The sequence below is a fragment of the Centroberyx affinis genome, unplaced genomic scaffold (assembly GCF_046629955.1).
Source record: "Centroberyx affinis isolate AG114_WGS23_722 - 3 ecotype Tasmania unplaced genomic scaffold, CSIRO-AGI_Caff_v1 ptg003531l_1, whole genome shotgun sequence".
Taxonomy (NCBI): Eukaryota; Metazoa; Chordata; class Actinopteri; order Beryciformes; family Berycidae; genus Centroberyx; species Centroberyx affinis.
In genome coordinates this window covers 426,015-448,141 of record NW_027281475.1, presented here as the reverse complement: position 1 = coordinate 448,141, position 22,127 = coordinate 426,015, and the positions used below count along the sequence as shown (strand labels likewise).

General features: G+C 43.2%; 1 pseudogene; it reads left to right on the top strand.

Annotated features, from left to right (window-relative positions):
• The first annotated feature begins 329 nt into the window (after positions 1-329).
• Positions 330-22,127, top strand: LOC139661476 (uncharacterized; annotated as a pseudogene).

Sequence of the window (22,127 nt, the reverse complement as noted above, 5' to 3'; positions counted from 1 at the left end):
AGGCCCAGTCCGCAACGGCAGCAAACAACCTGTTGGGTGTGTTCCTGTCGCACCTACCAACAAGCAAGACCACAAGAGTTGTATCTGGTGTCCCGCTTACTGGGACAGATGAACAACCTCACCAGACTGATGGCAAAGAGGGCCGAGGTTGTATATAAAAGCTTTATAGCCTCCATTCCACAGCTTGCCACCCAACCCCTGACAGAGTTTTATCACAAATAGCGGAGCCACTTTGTTTTGACAGAATGGATGGACAGGATGCTTAGATTGGGTTATGCACTCCAGTTTCGTAGCATCCCACCTCGTTCACAGGAATGAGAGAGTCTGTCATGACCTTGCCAGAGGACGTGGACACCCTGTTCAGGGAAGTCCAGGAACTGTTACAGAAAGACGCTATTCCTGTAGTTCCTCAGCAGGACAGGAAAGTGGTCTGTACTCTGGATCTCCGCTCACTCAACGTGTACATCACACAGAGGACATTCCGAATTCCGAATGTGCACAGCAGACTACCATTGGCTATTCCCTAGTCCCCCGTATCTTTTCCACTTGTGTGGATACAGCACTTCAATCGCTGTGCCGTCGGGAATACGGGTCTCTTTATATCTAGATGACCTAATCCTCATGGCCTGGTCCAAAGAATGGGCCATGTCTCACATGATCCAATTGGTGCAGGACCCTAGGACATTAGGCTTTGCGGTCAACTGGAAGAACAGCGTACCTCAACCGTGCCAGCAGACGCTGTTTTTGGGCCTGCAGCTTGACTCGTCCATCCTGAGAGCTTGTCTGTCAGAACTCAGACAGACAGCTATTGCGGAGTCAGTTCAATGGTGCAGCATGACAGGTTCATGACAGTACTTACTGTAATGCACCTTCTTGGTCTCTTCTCAGCAGCTCACCATTTGGTTCCAATGGTGCTGCACATGAGATGCCTGTAGAGGTGGTTTGCCAGACTGAGTTCGGACCCACGATGGCACAAACAACACCTGGTGACCATACCCCGAATAGCCAGAAGCGACCTGGACTACTGGCTACAAGGCAAGAAAATGCAGGAAATGGTGTGGGGACATTGATCCATTGACTAGCTCAATTGGTCTCTTTCCTCCAGCTCCTGCTGAAGAGACTGGCGCTTTCTACCATTAAGGTTTATGCGTCAGCGATGAGGGGCTTGGAGAGAGGTCGGTTTTTGGCCACCCTCTCCTGAAACGTTAGGAGGGGGCTAGGAGGAAACACCCGGTGATGCATTCCGCTGCCCCCCAGTTGGAGTTGCCCGTGGTCCTCGAGGTCCTTTCAAGCCCACTGGGCAGACCTCTGATAAGTTGTTGTCAGTCAAGGTCACGTTGCTGCTTGCTTTGACTTCGGCTAAGAGGGTGTGTGATTTGTGTGCTCTTTTGGTCCACCCCAGCTGTATGCTGATACTTGGATACCTGAGTGGCGCCACAGACTCAGAGAATCCATCCTTGTGCCTAAAAACATTAGGAGTAAATTTAGGTCTCGGATGATTCAGCTGGATGCATTTTATCCCACTTCTCATGAAGGGGAGAGGATGGAGAGGTTGCATTGCTTATGTCCAGTAAATGCATTGGCATGTTATGTGGAATGTGCAGGTGCACACAACAGTTGTTTGTGTGCTATGCACACAGGGTGGCTGGCAAGCCCCTGTGAAAATAGGGGCTGGCCCATTGGCTCTGCAACGGCATTTCTCAGGCGTATGTGTTGGAGGGAGCCTCCCACAGCCACACGTTGTATAAGGAGTGTGGCTGTGGTTGACACCCTGTCCATTTATCAGATTTTATCTGTTGGATGTGACTGGGTCTCTCAGGGTCAGTGTTCAGGACAAGGAACTGGAACCCAAGACCTGTGAGTGAGAGACCTGTTGTGCTGAAGTCTTAACATACTGGGGCACTGTTGAGACCATCCCCGAGTCGCCGGACGTAGGAGTGCTAACACGTAGGAGTGTAGTGTTGGTCCGCCCCCCCTGGCTGACCAAGGTGTTTACAGTCAATTCAGGCTGGTGATACAGTATGTTGTTAACGTGTTGGTGCAGGGAAGGGATTGAAGTCATCAGACTTAGTCCCCTAAGCCAATAGAGCTCTGAATCTTAAAATTGTTTGGGAAATTGTCTGAAGAGTAAAATTGTCTGAAGAGTAGTCTGTGGCATTATAAGTAGAAGGCCTGAGGCATGTGCTATGGCCAGTTCACGATACAATGACAACTCCATCACATTACTCATTTTCAGTGCGCTGAGGTGACTAGATGAGTGGTTGAGCAAATAAAGCCCCGTTAGAGGGTGAAGCCTGTGTGAAATAGAACAGGGTTGTTTAGTGTATGTCTTGTCCAAAGCAGTGGTTCTCCGAGTGGGGTCCGGGGACCACCAGGTGTCCTTGAGGGGGTTCCAAAAAATCATATCTAGCAATTAAAATCTTCTCAGCTTTGGGTCCGAGAGACAAAAGGTTGAGAATCACTAGTCCAGAGCACATTAAGACAAATTCCTAGCAACCTCTTGGTGAAATGGCAGTAAATTATTGAACATTGAAATTCTTTAGGGAATTGTCTGAAGAGTAGTATGTGTCATTAAATAGAAGGCCTATGTGCTATGGCCAGTTCACAATACAATCATTCACAATTCACAATATTACTCACAATCAAGAACATAAGATTTCCCTCGAGAAGTCATTCTTCTACTTTAAGACCCAAAATCACCCCTCACGATGGGATAGTATGGGTAGATTATATCTTTTCTGAATCCTTACAGTCCTGTGAGTATTCCAGTTTTTGATATTTGTGTCTGTGATGTTCCTAGATGTCACAGTGCTCAAATAAAGACTATGGTTTAGGCGAAAATTGTGGAAAAATGAAAATCATTGACACTTTGAAGAGCCCATGTGACCTCTTTATTTGTCAGACAGACTCACAAGTGGGCTTGAATGAAAGCTAAGAAGCTACCCTTTAAAATGATATCAAACATATTCTCATAAAACCTGACTAAAGGTCCTGAAAATGAGACTAAATTAAGATATGTATCAGCGCCTACAATCCAATTTATTGTAGGGGGTGGTTAACTTCATGAGCTGATTACTGTGACAAAGCTACCATTCAGCAATGGTTATCATACCAAAATATCATCTATGGACATGTACCTTTTCAAAATTTTTAACTAGATTTTGCCACCTTGAGTGGTACCGACAAGTGAAATTTTGGGCTTTGGCCCATGGACTACCAGGCAAATATGAAGAGAATAGGCCCATTCATTGGACCGGTCCCATACCATACCCCTGGTGTTTCTCCTCAGCTCCATTACCTGACACACTGACAGATATAAATGAATGTGGGAGCTAAAACACTGAGCCAAAATCTTCATGGTAGTTAAAGGAGGTTTAAAGGATCCTTACACCAGCTCATTTTAGCAGCTTCCCCGCCCACGGCATTTCTCCATTTGAGGCAGAGGGTGGTGCATGGAGAGAGGCTCTGAGGGGGCTACTTTACAGCATACACACCGCAATTTGCTTTGCTCAGCAGAAATCATTTTCTTGCATAAGATATGCTAATGGTTAGGGCTTTGAACATAAGAGAGCTATTGTATGTTTGCTCCTCCTTTTGTCTTATATGTTGCAGGGGGTGGGGGGGTTTGAATATTCAGGAATGGTTCAATGCCTATTTGTTTCAAATTGTACAGTTAACCTTGTTTTAAGCTACATGAAAAATGCTCTTTTTTATGCCCTTTTTTCACTTTCTTCCCCTCTTGCCTATACCATGAAACTCACTTTTTCCTTACTTACTTATGACGGTAATTCCTTATATTTCAGCCGGGGGGGATTATTGTGGGCTTTGATGATAGCAGACAAAGCATTTTCCATTGCTCTGGGTCCTATCTTAGGAGAGAAAACAAGTTAGTGCTGTTCAATCGGCCTGTCAAAATATAGCAGCGTGACCATAGATAATCCTTATGAGAATTCACCCAGAAACAGATAGGGTTGGCGTCGCCCCTGCATCAGAGACTAGTGGTGTCTCTTCTGTTGCCTCCCCCACTTTTCTCATCCCATCTGAGTAGAGGAGAAAAGAGGAAGAGCAGAACGAAAGGGGGCAAAAAGAAAAGAGAGGACAAGTAGTTCTGAGACTCACTCAACTAACATAGCAGACGTGCTTCTCGTTTGCTTTTGCCTGGAGAATATTCCAAAGTCCATTTCATCTTGTGATGCTGTTTTCATTAAACTCCCAGTTCGGTAATCCACGAAACTTCTCCAAACCGGACCTATCGTCAGGCACACACATGGGAAATCAAATGCTACCATCCATTCCAGCTGCTTCTTCCCTCAGTTTGAAAAATGTGTGGAGGAGCCTCTCAACAGTGTGAAATTACTCCCCTGGGTGGGCAGAGAAAAGGCAGTCAGCCAGAGAATGTCACCTGGATTCCAGTCAATGTCCCCTCATTTGTCATGACTCTACCGCAGTGCACAGGCACGACTTACAACAATGTCATTTTTTTCATGGAGGGCTATAAACTGTTGTTGCTGATGCTGTTTTTCGTTGTCACGTTGAGAAACAACCTTGTAGCCCTTTGTGTGGTTTTGCCAGGGTCCTTGTCCATGCATTCAGTGTGACTGACGATTTAACAGCATCTGGCAACGGCTATTTTCACAACTTCAAAATTGTCTGAGGTGTGCTTTTACTGTTCTTCAGTGACTTACAATCTTTTTGTTGCCTACAACTTAGAGTAATAAATATGTTAGAGAAAAAAGGGATATCCATGTCCTCATTGATTATCCCTGCTTCCTCACTTAATCCATACAGATTGGAATGAGACGTTTTATCCTCATATGTACAGTATTATAATAAGTCCTTGGTATTTCAAAAAATCTGGAAATGATACAAAATGAAAACAGAAGGGGTGGAGGAGAGAGATGGGGAGAGAAAGAGAGCGAGCATGAGTGTTGTCGTGGCAGACAGAGTCTGAGTGGTATGAATGTCACATTGTGCCCGGGGAGTGTGACGGAGAGTCATTACATCCACAGAGGAAGCAGGGGAGGGTCTCTTTTTGAACTTTGTGCATTTGTTTTGAAGTTTGCTTCCAATTATCATGACTAACTCACTTCCTCGGGGTAACATTTGGTTTTTTAATGTGAACATGTCACACACACTTTCAAAGCTGGTGCTCATTTGTTCTGGACTGCATTCTGCCAGGCGTTTTTGTGAATGTCTGCTTCAAATACTCTACTCCCCTGTTTTTGAGGGTAATTAACTCTTGATCAGATTGTATCAGAACACATTTCCGTAGAGGGGATGATAAGTGAGGGGTGCTTTCCCCACATTTTAACTGCTTAAATAACCATTTTATGTTGCTTATTTCAGCCAGACTCCACGGGGGTGACCAGTGACTGGAAGACAGCGTACACGTGCCTGCTCTATGTAATGGGTGTTACTGTGAAGTCAAATTCTCTGATTACCAATAAAACTGCACTCCGTGTCTTCTGCCTTGAGTTGGCGCGCAGCTGAGTCCACGCACTGTCTTTATGGGCTGTGCCTGCATCACTGTTTAAGACTGCTCACGTGTGTGCGCTGTGTGTGTGTGTGTGTGTGTGTGTGTTTGTGTATGTGTGTGTGAAGATGGTTACATCCAATTGTGCACGTAATTTTAAAAAGCTTTGGCAAACATTTACTGTTGATCTACATTTTCCATACACATACAATACATTTTGATTTTGCAATGCTCTGCTGTCCATATGCCTGTGTGTGTGTGAGAGAGTGAGTACGTCCATGCATGAATCTGTCACTGGCTTTGTGTCTTTGTGTGAAATTTTATTTTATGTTTGCTTTGCAGTCTGTCCAGTCATGTCTTGGAGAGGTTTTCTGTGGGTGTTTTGCTGGCCGTCGCTCCAGCAATCCATCTTTCCTCCTCTCCCAGCTGCTGATTTGCCACAAGCTAAGTGGAAACTTGCTGAAGGAATTACACTGGGATTTAACATGGAATCTGCCACAAAAATGTTTTACTTTTGCCATGCAGTGACTATCTAACACTCATTTAAGTCGAGTATTTTGTCGACTACATCTTTCTGCTACGAAAGAACCTAGCATTGTTAATGACTTTGAAATATACTGTATTCGCTGTATTGTAAGATCAGCATCATTATTCAGAAGGATTGTGAATTTAGGTTTGTATTGTGTGTTTCTATTGTTTTCTATTGGGATACTGTCTGGCTTGTCACTACTGTGAGGGAAATTGAAAAGCTTTTTAAAAGAAATACTATTGGAGACAATTATTTTCACAGGTTGAAAAATAGCCTACACAAGATCTGACTGGTTGTGTTTGTCTTAATTTCAGATAGACCTTCAGACAGAGAGAGTGATAGACCCAAAGAGCAAAGCACACAGAAAGAGTTAAACTAAAACACTGCTTTCCCAGCTGTTTGACCAAGAACCCACAGGACAGTCTATGATGAATATAGAGAGTCATTGGTCATTGCATAGCCATGCCACATGTTTTACATGCCTGTGTCCCAAACTGCAGTCTTGCCCTCACAAACAGACTGCTGTCTGAGGAAAGTCTCGCTCCATAAAAACCACTAAAAATGTCTGAAGCACGGTTTTATCACCACACAGGAAAGAAAAGTTACTTCTCTCTACACTGCACGTTTGCTCTTTATGGACCCTCCTTTATTCAGGTATAGATTAGTCTTTATTGCATTTCATTATAAATTCAGTTTAAAGTCCACTTTGTGCAGACAGGAAGGAAGCAGATATTAAGTACAGCTACTGTATGTGTTACAATATTGGCACAATTCCAGTGAGGATAGAGGACAGAGGAATGTAGATAGAGGACAGAGGAAGAAGTTAAACATCAGCACAGCTGCATGCATATAATTATCAATTATACTATGCATCTGTTCTGCTGGGGTTTGCAATGCATTTTCTACTACAGCACATAGGATCAGTGACCAACTTGTATTGTACAGTGCATTTTGTTTTTCCTGTTCTTTTGCCATTATTTTCTCCAAGTAATTAAAGAAAATCTGATTATTAAACACTGCAAATTGCTGATTCCATACCCAGGATCTGCTTTCTTTCTTTTTTTTTTTTTTAAATCCTTTTTTAGTCAAATGAAAATCTCCAAGGAGCTATAAGCCGGTGACTATGGTTTGCCTGATTATACAACATTATCTACAGCATGTTGCATCTACAGCTCAGCTCTTCCTCCCTGGGTCTGCAGTAACCGGTATGTACAGTATCAGGGAAACACCCGAATGTACAGCGTCAGTGTAGTGACATCAACCATTACTGCTGTCATTACACAGTCATTAACCAGAGGCAGAAACCACTGGAACAATGGTTAGAGAACTGGGAAGGAGTGCCTTATGTAAGAGATAGCCATTGTGCTCATACACAGAGAGATAATTACTTGTCACTCATGCTACTGACTGTACTCATTGTGTGTGTGTGTGTGTGTGTGTGTGTGCGCGTGTGTGTGTGTGCTTGTGCATGCATGTGGGCATGTATGCATGTCTGTACTACATGGATCTAGGCAGAGATTTCCATCTGGCTGAACTCTACATATTCTGTTCTATACTATATATTAAGTTGTTAAGCACTAACACTAGATAGATCCTATAATAATAACATATACAAATGACCTTCGACAGACCTGCTGTGTTAGCAAGCATTTAGTCTTGCAAGCCAGTGCGCTACAGTGTTTTAATGGTGTAATGATGAACAGTGTGTCTGGTGCTGTGGCACACAGGTTGACCTGGCTGCCAGAGATCATGTGGGCCATTTAGAGGAAAACATACAGTAACGCAGAATAAATAATTCACAAGATAATTACCCAACAGGGACATTGCAGTATATATGAGGGAAACCCTGTGGGATGCTGTTTGAAGGTATTATAATACAATCTCCCTGCTGAGGGTGACAGTTTTTTAATAGCATCGTTTTGGAGCCCATTTACTGCATATTCGATGCAGGTTTTTTTCTGCATTTTTGTTAAATCGTAAAGATTCTTCTGGAACATATTCTATTCAGTTGTGTGACAATATAAGCATAGATGGGTGATGACGCCATGGCATGCACATATGTTTGCGCGATGACCCTGGAGGTTGGGAAGTCAACTGCTAGAGTACTGGCCCCTGTTGATGTCAAGGGTCAAATAACAGGTCTAACATCAGAGCTGCCAGGTTCAAGGACAGCTTGTAGATCCACCATTCAAGTTAAGTGTCATCAATAGTGTTCAAACGTTTTCCCATACATGTGGTTATCGCATCACCTTGAAGGTAGGCAAGTGTGGTCATCTCACATAAAAACAGAGAGTGAACGTGAGAACACTTCACGTGTCAGTATTTGCCTTAGAAACATACTGTAGTGCTGAATGATGTATGGTTGTTTTTACAGTTTTTGGCATCACATTTCTGGCAACACACAAAGAAATCCCCAAAGCAAGTTACTGGAAAACCTAGGTGTTGGTGTGAAAACTAGCACAAATGAGACCATCGCAGTGAAAATTGGTTCTATCTGTTGCTCTCTGTGTCTATTCTATTTGTCCCTGGGCACCCTGGGCTATTTGGCACCAAATGTGCAGGACTGACTTATAGCACAAAGATAGAGCATCAACCAAAACAGAAAGAGGACTCATTTTGAATTGCTCTAATTGTTTGTACGGAAATAAAGTCCAGATGCTGTCCAGTCCCACAACGCCTAGCTAGGTGTCCTGCATCAACTGTTGCTATTGTTGAAGTTACTACAGTCCTGGAATAAGGATTCTCAAATATAATGTCAAGAAGAATAGATCCACTCTACTACAGTATATTGCTACACTCTGGTAGGTTAGCTGTCTTTCAGGATCATAGCCTGTTAGCCAAAATGTTTCATTAGCATTGCCCAAACTTAATAAACTCCACATCTGTTAGGCAAAACTGCTTTGCTAGCTCAATCTATTATAACTAAAATATGCCAAAATATGTTTTGTCACACATAAATCAGCCACTGCAGTTGCAAAGCCATGCGACCAACACTAGGAGAGTCAGCATTACTCAATATGAGTTGAGGCAGCGCTGTCTGACTGACTAATAGACTGACTGACCTGAATTTGGCTCCTGATGAACACGTCTTGGAAAAATAACTCTCCTTCTTAACACAAGTTTATGCCAGTTCCATTATTCAGTTTGCGTGATGACAAGTTCATGTCACCTTCTCTGTGTAGATATTTGTTTCTCTGGCAACAGTGATGTCAAACACTACCACCGAAGGACTCAAGGGGTTGCCAAAGTCATCAAGTTTCAAATTCTACTGGTTTTACCTTTAAATCAGAGGGGAAATGACTGTGGGAATTATGTCTGTCAACCAATCAGCAATGCCAAATGTTTCTTTTTTTTCAGGCACTATAACCAACCAAGCCAAGGAGCATATAACTTGTATTAATTCAAGTTTTTCAATTTGTTACACATGGTTACATGTACATGGTGGAGAGTAGCAGCAGACTAGTGGTTTTGTTGAAAGAGATGATTTCCACTCATGTGGCTTTATATTGTTCAACAAAAAAAACCATCTTGTGTAACTTGTGTTTTATGTTCAGACAACCACTATTTCTTTTATATCTTCACATTATACCATAAAGTTGAAGAGAGTGCAAGAGGAAAAATAGACTGAAATAGATTTACTTTTCTGTTGCATGACTGAATCCTGGCTAGCCCTCTGTCTAATGTAAATACAATTAAAGCAGGCACCATGGGTTGGACATAGTTTCCACGTCGTTGAGTGTCAATGCTACAGTATATTATTAAGTGTGGTCTCCAGGGAGCCATGGTGCAGCTGTGCCAGTGAAACCCCATCAATCAGAGTGGGCATAAGTAATGTTGATATAGCTCACAGTTAAGAATTTATCACTTTAATCCCATCTGAACTTGAGCAACCACAAGGTCAGGACTACTTTTAATATTTATCTACTTAGATTTACCTTATATGCCTCATATAGTCAAAGTTATCCCCCAAGTTCTGTTTGTACACGTCACACTAAAGCTATCCAACCAACTATAACCAACACCAGGATTTTATTTGGGTAAATAGGGTGAATCAATGGTAGGCTATCTCAGTTAGATGGTATAGGATACTCTTCTTTGTCACAGCCCCATTTTGTGATTTCCATTGATAATATTGATGTATTTTTTTATAGAAAAATCCTAGTGCAGCAGTAATTAAGCCAATCACTGATAAGTCAAATGAGTCGAAATTAATAAAACAATGGATCCATGAAATTATTATTTTTCTCTGTTTTTGTTAGAAGACTTCCTCTGCTGGCCAGATTAAAACAGATTAAAGTTTAAATCTGAAAATGAAACAAAAATGAGTATATTTATCTTTTTTTTTTTTTTAACACATTCTTATCAGACATTTAAAGATGTCCATTTTGTCTGATGTTGCTGCATCAAGCTGCCAAGGGGATTATAAACTAAATTTATAAATTAGGCAATAAAGTAGATAAATGCGAGTTAAAATCTGGACGGCGATGTCACCACTCATTTTCATTATGCCTTTCAACATTGGACAATACAACTTTAATGTCCCAGCCAGGTCAGTTGACGGTATTGCCTAGCAACGGTAAACCTTTTAGCCCTTGAGGCTAGCGATAGCACACCAACGTTATCAAAACAGTTATTACAAATGACGGTTAAATTCTCACCTCTAGTTTTCACTGAAGAACAGACAGCCCGCATTGCCTACGTCTCTCCAACCATTTCCTCATCCAAATTTGTCTGGCCCTTCGCTTTTTTTGGCACTGCAAACTACTGAACACACCAAAGCCAGCTGTTCTGCCTCCATCTGCCTCCCCATGGTCACATGAGTTGTTGCGTACAGCAGCTCCCTCAGGCAAGATAATCTTAATAATATCTTGTAGTGTGTGATGCACCGTAATTTTCTAAACTTGTAGTGTGAGCTTGTTTACGATTTGAGAGAAGAAAATCAGTTAAGTTTCTCCTGATGTGCACGATGCAACCCAATTTCAAAATCGGTTAGGATTTTAAAACTCCTGTAATCTGAGCCAGCATTACTGTGCTTTGAGATGTACAGAGCAGACAGTTGCATGGACATCATACATGGTAGAAAATTCTTATTTGGTTTTCAGTTAGCACCACCCAGTGTGCTGGAGAGGCTACAACATCACGCTTTTCAGCGTGGTGAGCACAGCACAAGAACGCAAGTGAATGAATTAAATATTTTGCTCAGCATTTCTCTTAAATACAACACTGTGCTACCACGGCACTTTGGTGTTAACAGGTGGAGTTTTTAAAGTTACTTCACTCACTCCAATCATGCCGAGCCCCCACCCCACCCCTCCAGCCTAGCACCGATAAAGCGCTAGCACACTTGTTTATTTAATACACACTTTTCTCAATTCTTATTTATGTGGGATCACTGAAATTGAAATTTACATCTACATTATGGCATTTGTAAGCTTTTTATTGAATCAGGTTGTTCTTGATTTCTAATGCTGGAGTACAGTTACAGAAACTTTGTCTTAAATTGTAGTGTTTGGCAACGTATTTGATCCTATCATAAAGTGGTAATGTGCTTTGCAAACTATTTGCATTTTTTGCAGCTATACCACACAGCAGCACAATTGTAACATACAATCAGATAAAAATGTCCATGAGACATTATCAAATAAAGACAAATCTCGGGTGTCTTTACTTGCAGTCTTAAAGGAATGAACAAGCGTATATGGGACCCTCAGAAATAAGTGGTACCAAATGTTTTTTCCCCTTTTTTCTAACAATGGGGCAGTGTTGAGCTGAATCATTTGCAGCAGTGCAGCAGACCAGGGGTTGTATCTAAAGCTGTGGTCTGGGCCAACAAAACTTAAATACCCCCCCACCCTGCTACCATCAATGGGTTGGCATCAATGGGCCATCAAGACAATTCAAAACATACACAAGAGGCATACAGTAAATCCTCTACTGCTCCTGTGAGTTTCATAGGTTTTATTTCCTTTTGTGCAATAAATTGCAACAGAAGGACGGCATGCCAGGATGCAGTGGAGGTCAAAAACCTTTCTTCAGACATGGGCTCTTTATCATTTTTATGACCTTCTATTATATATTAATCTATGTGCGTTACACCTGTGTATTCTATGGCAATATATTTTCAGTTGGTAGTCCTTCTTACGGTGTATTCAAAGAAAGATAGCCCCCATATGCTATTTGTTTCCGTTCCTCCACTTCAGCTTTGTTAACTGAAAGCAGGAGATGCACATTAGAGACCTGATGGTGTAGTAGATGACAGGACTACTGGGTTACATAATCACACAGAAGCCTGCAGGGATCTCCCTGGTACCCGAAAGCAAATCTGGGCCTCCCCCTGGGTTACGCAGTTCATACAGAGAATGACCCAGAAAAGACTGACACAACTACCTCTACTGTGTCAGCTTTATGGATACAGTAGGATAGTATAATCCATGATGTCAGGCCCTGAGTGTGACCTGCTGTGCAACAGGGATTATTTTCCCTCACTGTGCTAGTTATGGAATCAAAGATCCATTGACCTAAGTAGATTTTATGTAGGCACATACCCCCCATAGAGTATGTGCTTAAGTAATAGAAGAAAATCTTCAAGAATATTACCTTGAACAAGTGATGCTTTGTGACGTGAAAGGTGGGAGAATGGTGTCGAAAGGATAGATATGAAAGAGATTATGGTCGAAAAAACATTTGGTGATGAGGAGTCTTAAATTAGTGTTAAATTAGGAGAACTGTATTGAAGGGAGGTCCTGAGAGGGTGAAAGTCAAGCATCAATTGTGGCAGGGAGGCAGGGGAAAGGAGAGCTGTTGAAATGAAGGTTTCTTTACCTTTGAGGGGGGTAGAAAGGGGGAATAGTTTAGTGCCAGAGAATGGCCAATGTGACTGGCCGTCTCCCATGGAGTTAGATGTCTATGGACTGGAATTCTGGGCTGCTACACTGAGCTCTTGTTGTTTGAGTGATGGGGGTGGAGGTGGGGGAGTGGTGAAGAATGGGGCAAGGAGGGCGAAGGCTGCTGCAGACACACAAAACTGACTGTAATGAAAGGCAGCGGGGTCAACCTATACCTCAAGACTCCAAAATGGATAAATCTGACCAGACACTTAACTACCAGGACTCAGCCTTCAGACATCCAGCCAATACAGGCAGTTCCTCTTCATGTTTCAAGTTTTCATGCATTCATAATCCTTACTGCTTGTTACTACTTGTTACAACTGCCCTGTTTCTTAGCTTCATTGTCACCCATTCAAACTTCATACAGTTTAATGTACACCATATGATTTCCCTTACATAATGCATGTTGGGAGCATATGAAGGGGTTGACACCCCTTAGATGAAAGAACAAAAAAAAAAACATGCACAGCTCAAGTGCTGTCAGAGGAAATTGATATCTACATAAATGTATCCCAAGCTGGGCAAATTGTGGCTCACCGTATTTCAATTCATACTGAAAGACGCAGACATCAGGGTGCATTCTGGCTCACTTCACACATTAAGATATTTATGCCAACTGTAGGCCCATTCAGAGTTTTCACATGGCCTCAGATGGCTTTGAAAGAAAAGCCACCTCCATATAGCTGAGGGCCGACTCCCTGTGACCAGGACCGAGCAGTGAAACAAGGCAAACCACAATACTAGGCTCTAATTTCTTCCCTTTCTCAGTTTCTCCCAGACCCTTTTTCTCCTGTAGCTACTTCATCAATAATATGCCTACACAGTTCTTCCTGTAGCTACTATATGCTTTTTATCCTATTACTGCCTGCTGGTGGGAAAGACAGAGCAATAGATGAGAAACAGCTTCATGTGCAGTAGCCAATGAGCTTTATTGCCCAGCAGGGAGTGGCAGCATGCACGTGGTCCAGTCCAGGGGATTTATGTTCTATAAAGTATAGACCCCAGAGAGGAAAATAATCATATCAATATGGAGGCTTTTACTGATACTTTTTTTTTCCTTTTTCTTTCAGAGGCACACATTAAACACATTGTATATGAGGGAGATCTTTGTAATGATTTCCATGAAGTAACCTCATCCTATAGTCGCCTCTATTGTCAGTTTGGTGTGCCTTGTCTACAGCTCCAGCATCTGGTTTATTATACAAGACTGATGAAAGCTTTTTATTATGAACTCTTCAAGCACAAAACAGACCCCCACCCATCTTTACACACAGAAAAGTTCTGGTTCTTAAATGGTTCTTTGAAGTGGATAGTGGTGCTATCCAGTACCACCATTACACAAAGAACCGTTAATGTCCCATGGTCAGTGTCTCAAAGAACATGGTTCTTTGGCAGTTAGTTCTTCTGTTCTTCCTGTGAAAACAGTTGGTGAGGTGGGATTTGCTGCACGTCCTGATTTTGCCGAGTTAGAGCTATCCCAGGGTCAACAAGGACGGTGCTTGCCTTAAATCTGCTCAGCCAATCCCAAACTTTATCATATAATATCACTACCTGTGCACTGTTTGGTTATGTTTATTTTATTTTATTTTTTTTTTGTGCTTTTTCTTCAGCACTTTTGTTTATCACATCTTTGACTTGGAGGTAAGGACCTTTCTTTTAGATTACGGTGACCAGACGTCCCGGTTTGTCCAGGATTGTCCCAGTTTCAAGATGGGTGTCCCGAGTCCCGACAAATATCTGTAAAACACTAAAATGTCCCGGTTTTCAACATTCACTACCAAATTGTCCCAGTTTTCACCACATTTAAAATAATAATAGTATTATACTTGTTTTCAGCGCTTATCATGTTCTGTCCTGCTCATTATTACCTAACCCAATCAAGAAACATAAACAATGCACCACGCGTCGGAAAGTTTTGGTGGATTTTTGGAGACAAAACATCATTTTTGGTTTGCTGAGGCACTGTCTATGGTGTTGAAAGGTGCAGTCACTAGGTGTGCTAAGCACTGAAATAATTGTCCCCCATCCTGATGAAAACGCCTATGGTGCGTGCATAATGTGCGCGTGCATGAATGTGCGGTACACTTAAGGGTCCCGGTTTGGGGGTTTGAAAATGTGGTCACCCTATTTTAAATATTACTTGTTGACATGATTAGCATAATGCATTGGTAGTTTTAATGACACATAAGAATAGTTACTTTAGCTAATGTTAGCATGCTTGCTACCTAACTTGGCTATAGCCATTGCTACGTTACTTGCTGATGTGTTTTCATACTATTAGAATACTTGGAACCTGCTAGAACAGTTGCTTCACTATATTTTTTACTGTTGCAAAGTTGCAAAGTTATGGAACTGGTCTGGATATGTTAGCTTGCTTACCACTTAGCTAGCTAGCAAGCATGGATTTCATACTTTTGTGTTGGCCCAGTGACATCATGCCTAATGCTGACCTGGGGACATCATGTAGGTGTGTTGACCCAGGGACATCATGCCTAATGTTGACCCAGTGACATCATGCCTAATGCTGACCTGGGGACATTATGTAGGTGTCCCAGGGACATCATGCCTAATGTTGACCCAGTGGCATCATGCCTAATGCTGACCTGGGGACATCATGTAGGTGTGTTGACCCAGGGACATCATGCCTAATGTTGACCCGGGGACATCATGCCTAATGTTGACCTGGGGACATAATGCCTAATGTTGACCCAGGGACATCATGTCTAATGTTGACTCAGGGACATCATGCCTAATGTTGACCTGGGGACATCATGCCTAATGTTGACCCAGGCACATCATGCCTAATGTTGACCTGGGGACATAATGCCTAGTGTTGACCTGGGGACATCATGTCTAATGTTGACTCAGGGACATCATGCCTAATGTTGACCCAGGCACATCATGCCTAATGTTGACCTGGGTGGCAAGCCAAGTTAGGGCCAGTATATTAGTATGTGTTTATGTATTTTCTGTTCCTACACTTACTGTAGGGTGCCAGGTCAAGTTTGCCAGTGGATGCGAGACATTGAATTGGGGAAATATTGTGATGTTCTCTTGGGTGAGCTTCAGGCATTCAAACGTTATGTATCACTGCCCTAACTGCCATGTAAAATCAGTTTCCTTTAATGTCACTTACATGGGCACTCCTCCCATGTCTTGCACTTATCTCATAATGTTTGTCACAGGTTGCTGGTTCCAAGGCTCTATAAATGACTTTGAAATTGCTAGTGTTTCAGACCCCACACCTGTATAGCTATATGCAATAGGATAATCAATATGCGTTGTCCTCTTTCATTGTGTATATATAGGAATTTCCACATTTCCACTGTGATTGCAAGCCAAAGAACCAGTTCTGGATACTGTTTAGAACCTTTTGTTGTTAGTGTGTACTTCAATCTCTCTCTGCTTCTTTCCCTCGCTTCACCTCTCCTTCTGTCTCATCCCCCCTCCTCTGTAAAGAACATGTGGAACCCATTCTCATGTTGCAGTGGGGACCCCCAGTTAGCTGGGAACAGGGACAGAGCTAGAGGCAGCTGCACATCACTGTTAAAATGGCAGCACAGTCAGCGAGGCTGATTTAAAACAGGCAGGGATACACTGGAACACGCTGTACAGACTGCTGCAAGGACAAGACAGGAGAGAGTGAGAAGACTGTTGTATTCATAAGACCTTTGAGGCATCAATCCAATTTTCAGCTCCCTCTGCACTCTTGTATATGATCTTTGTGGCTCGCAATCCTTTTTATTATTAAATGACACAGTTTTGTATGAGTAAAACTCATCTAATGGGCAAAGAGAAAATGAGAAGAGTGGTGAGAGGGAGGGTGTTATGTTTAGCGGCAGAGAAGGAGGGAGGTGTAAGGGAAGAAGGGGATGTACAGTACTCTCATTGGAAATAAATGGGCATGAGGAGATCATTACACAATGATCATGTAAAAGAGATCATTTCTGTTGCCCAGAACTTTTGGACAGCCAGCTAAAATATTAACTTTTTTGAGGAACAAGTTCTGGATCATATAGCTACACTGTAACAAATTGCTGTAGTTTGTACAGTAAAATTCTACAATAAGTTATTGTTTCATCAGTTTACAGCCTTTAAGTGTAGTTTGCAATGCATCATGGGTCCACAAAACAAATACATTTGTTAACCGTATTATTTACAGTAAGCAATAAGCACAATTACAGGCATGGGTGTCCCTAGTGTAGTTTGTGCATTTTCCAATAAAGTGTTGTAGTTTTGTATTGTAATGCGCGGGTTACATGCGAGCAGTTTGAAAGTGGAGCAACAGAAGTTAAGACCGGTGAAGAGAGATGGCACAATTCTGACTCCATTTGCGGTAAGTTCAAATGTAGCTATATGAATTCTCTATGAATTCATATATGATCTGGATTAATCTTGATAACATCCATTGTCTAATTGCATAGCTGATGTTACTCTGAATGATAGTCGTGTCAGTAAGTTAGCGTGAGATGATATTTCAGACATAAACAATCCCTGCCGACTTTTAATGACTCTCAGCGTTAATTTAAGTCAAAATTGCCAGTGAAGTTTGTGATATTTAACATTAGATAACATTACATTGGATAACGGATGGATGATAGTCAGCAAGAGATCGTTAGCTAACGTTAGCAAGTTTCAGTGTTTGCCAATAAGTTAGATATAGCCTATCAGTAACCGAGCATGTCAGACTAACTTCATTGTAACATTGCAGGCCCGGAGCAGAGATCATTGTCGGTGAAAGGACGTTTGAACTGGAGAGACGAGCTTGCAGCTACTTGGTGAGTGTATTATTTCTACTTGTATGATTATAATGTGGAAATAATCTTGTGTGTGGGTTTGTAATTCGTTTCAGTCACAGTGTGAGATTGGACAGCTTTGGCTAGCTATCTGCGCATGCTTGTTAGCCAGTTGGGATTCAGCAGCACAGGGTCTAAAACAAAATAGCTTACTAGATAGGTTGTTAGTGAAACCACCAGTGAATGGCACGTTTTTATGCTGTGTGAAATTGACCCATTAAGTAGGCTAGCTACCTCTCAGATATTTTTAACCAAATTAAGTTATTATTATAACTAAAGTTCGGGAACAAGACCACGCCTCAAGCACACATTCAATTTCCTGCTCCACCCTCTTCATAGCGCCTAACCATGATCTTTTCTCTCTCTTGTATGTCTTGGTTCTCTCGGTTTTGCGTAACCCAACACTTCCTACTAACCTATCCTTTTACGACTTCATGTCCATGTGAGCTTTGTGGTGCACCATCCCATCCCGCTACAGCATGCACCATCGCTGCTCCTCTTCCACGCTCCTTTGTTCCCGCTACACGCCACCCTGCTCCTGCTGCACACTCCTTAGTTCCTGCTACTAACCCTCCAGTTTTTTCTCGCCTCTCCCCCGCAGCCCCTCCTCCACCCATCACTCCCAAACCAGTTGATACTCAGCCACTTCCCCACAGCTCCACACCTCAGGGCTTCGACAAAAGGGGAAAACCCATCCTGTACCAGGGCGGCAGGATGGTTGCAATAATTTCAATGATTTAGGCTGCAACGTGTCCAGCTGCTGTTTCATCCACACCTGTTCCTTCTGCGGAGGCGCCCACTCCAGGCCCACCTGATCCTCACAACCCCACCAAACACAGTTCATGACTATCTATCATCTCAACACACCAATAAAAATCGATGCCCTAGCCACCGCCTTAAAGAGCCACCCAGATCCCGAGTTTGTCAACTTCCTCATGCACGGCTTCACACATGGCTTTCACCCAGGTATCCAGGTCATCCCAGATTCCTCATATACATGTCACAATCTTCAGTCAACCCTCGCGGAGCCTGACACTGTCGATAAACTCCTAGCCAAAGAGGTAAAGGAGGGTTTCATGATTGGCCCATTTAGCAGCCCTCCTTTTCCAATACACAGAATCAGTCCAATCGGGATTGCCACCAGGAAATACTCTGGCAAGAAGAGGCTCATCATCAATCTTTCATCCCCCCATGGTTCCTCCATTCCTAGCATCACAACAACAGTCTCATCCCCAGTCCAGATTTTTCCATGCAGTACGCAAGCGTGAATCACGCCATTTCACTCATCCGTCTTGCAGGCCAAGGCACCTGGTTGGCCAAAGCAGACATCACCAGTGCCTTCAAAGTCCTCCCTATACACCCAGACTACTGGCGATTTTCGGCGTCCTCTGGAAGGGTGCTTATTATTTTGCCGTCCATCTTACCTTCGGGTGCAAGAGCAGCCCCAAAATATTTGACTCCCTCTCCGAAGCACTCTGCTGGATCTTCACCAACAACCATAAACTCCCATACGTCGTCCACCTGCTAGATGACTTCCTCATCGTCACACCACCATCCTCACCCCCATCATACGGTCTCACGACTCTGACATCTGCTTTCTCCGAACTCGGCGTCCCTCTCTCCTCAGAGAAAACAGAAGGACCCAGCACTTCACTGGAATTCCTCGGCATCACACTGGACTGGACTTTCTTTCAAACTACCTCCTTGCTCACACATGCACCAAACGGCATCTACTCGCTCTGCTCAGCCATCTCAATTATGCCATACGCATAATCCCTCAAGGTCGATCTTTCCTCTCTCATCTTCTGTCCATAGCCGCTGCCGTACCTTCTCTGCACGCCCAAATCGTCCTAGATGACGCATGCAAGATGGAACTAAGGCTATGGCAACACTTCCTCTCCTCCTGGAATGGCATAACCTTTTACGAAGACCACATCACTCAGCCCAAGGACTTCCGGCTGTACACCGACGCAGCTCCCTCTATCGGATTTGGTGGCTATTATGGTGGGAGGTGGTTCTCATCCCAATGGTTGCCTGAATTTTCATCCCTCTCTCCTTCCTCCGCTCTTCACGAACTGTACCCCATCGTGGTAGCAGCACTCCTTTGGGGGCACGAGTGGTCCAAGAAGGCCATTCTAATGCATACGGACAACACCGCAGTCGTTGACATAATTAATAAAGGGCGGTCTCACTCACTGGACATCATGCAGTTCATGCGCAAGCTTACTCCGGTCTCAGCTCAGCACCAATTCAATAACCGCGCCAATCACATTCCCGCTTAGAAGAACACCATCGCTGACTCCCTGTGTCGCTTCTCATTCCAGAAATTCAGACTCTTGGCACCAGACTCCGACTTCCATCCCACTCCAGTTCCACTGTTTTCAGCCACCATCTTCAACTAACCCCGCAGCTCCAACACCTGGCCTCAGCCATCCTCTCTGCCCCAAGAAGCCATCCTCAATAGCCTTGCTCCCCGAACACTGTCATCATAACTTACAGGATGGAACTGCTTTAAGGCCTTCCACACATGCCACAATGTGCCGTTTCCTTCCTTAGATGTTTTAACCTTAACTAATTTCATCACCTACGCCCACTCAGCCCTCGATGTCAGAACTTCAACCATCCACATCTACATCAGTAGCATCAACTTCTTCATCAAATTACTCACCGGTGCACCATGCCTTTCTGTCTCTCATTCCCACATCAGCATGCTAATTAAAGGTTTTCGAAAGGCCGAGCCGCAACTCCCATCGAAACGGTTACCCCTCACTTCAGACCTCCTCACACGTTGCATCCAAACCCTTCGCTCAGGATACTTATCCCCCTTCATTGATGCCACCCTCAAATCCATGTTCCTCCTGACCTTCTTTGGGTTTCTGCGATGTTCAGAATTCACCTCCACCACCTCCATCTATGATCCATCTTGCCATGCAAGTCTTTCTGACCTCTCTGTCCACACTCCCGACTCCCTCGTCTTCAACCTCAAATTTACCAACGACCAACTGAGCATGTCACATCCCATCATCCTGTTTCGCCTAGATTCATACTTAAGCCCATTCAAACCTTTATACAACTACATAAATTCCAGACTAGTTTGCCACGCTTCACCCCGAGACCCTCTTTTCATCACTGAATCCCACCAACATCTCCGCCAAGTCCTGTCAAAATCAGGAATATCCCCTGAACTATACTCCAGCCACTCATTTTGTATCGGAGCTGCTTCCACTGCTTCTAGGCAAGGAATTCCTGATCATACGATCAAAATTCTAGGCCGTTGGTCATCTCAAGCCTACCACAGCTACATTCGCAGCAATCTCAGCGATGGTTGAAAAGCCCATGCTCATCTCTGTGCATGAAGCTCTCTTTGGGGGATATGATGTAGCCAAGAAGACTCCCCATGAACGAGACAGTGCCCCCACCCTGAGTCTCAATTCCCTGGTTCCTCAAGCTATCCATCGACCCCAACTCATCCGACCCCCTCGATTCATTCCTTCATCTCAACCCCTGATTCATCCCTCCACCCTCAACCCTTATTTCATCCCTCCATTCTCGACCCCTCTTTCCCTTTATAAACCATCTAAATACATATCATAGTGGCGTGGTCTTTGTTAGTGAAATAGCACATTGGTGTACCACAGAAATAGAATGCAGACAGTGAAGAAATACAGCTGTGCCTGATTATCTTTCTCTTAGCTACACCCAAAATGTAGCCCAAAAATGTATCACTGCAAACTGTGTAGCCATGAGAGTAATTTTATACTAGGTTTCACTCAGCATATGAAACTACACAGTAATGCACCAAACTGCCCATTCACCTGTGGTGTACTTGCTTGCTCCCGTGAATTCAGAAAATGTGCTGCCTTGAAGTCTCATCTATAGAGTTCATAAGGGTTATCACAATGTTTTTAAATCTGTCATGAAGCATTACATAAACTGTGGATGTTATGTCTGAGTTTAACAGTTCAGCCTGTGGATATGCTATGTGCAAAGCCAGAAATTGTGCATTTACATGGAATTCTTACATGTTTATGGATTTTAGGTGCTCACAGCAACCCTATGGATGCTAAGCATCGAGGATCAGGTGGTTGTGCCTCCACATCCCAACTTTGTGACTGGAATGGCAGGCTTGCACGCTGGAATTAATTCAAAGGTAACCATGTGCTTATTAAGATTTTTTTAAGCGCATTTTTATAGAATTGATTCACAGGTGCAGGACAGAGAGCACATATTAAACATGAATGTAGAATTTGCATTTCATGTGAATTATATTGCATGTGTTGAATAACATCACTGTGATTTAAATCAAGCATGCAGCCATGCACACAATTTTTCTAAAGTTTCTGTTCGTGTGATTTTGTGATTTCAGATGGACTCAACCCAACCACTGGTACCAAGACGGCCCCTGCAAAAGTTGTGGGAAAAAGAAGTGGAAAGGTCTCTGA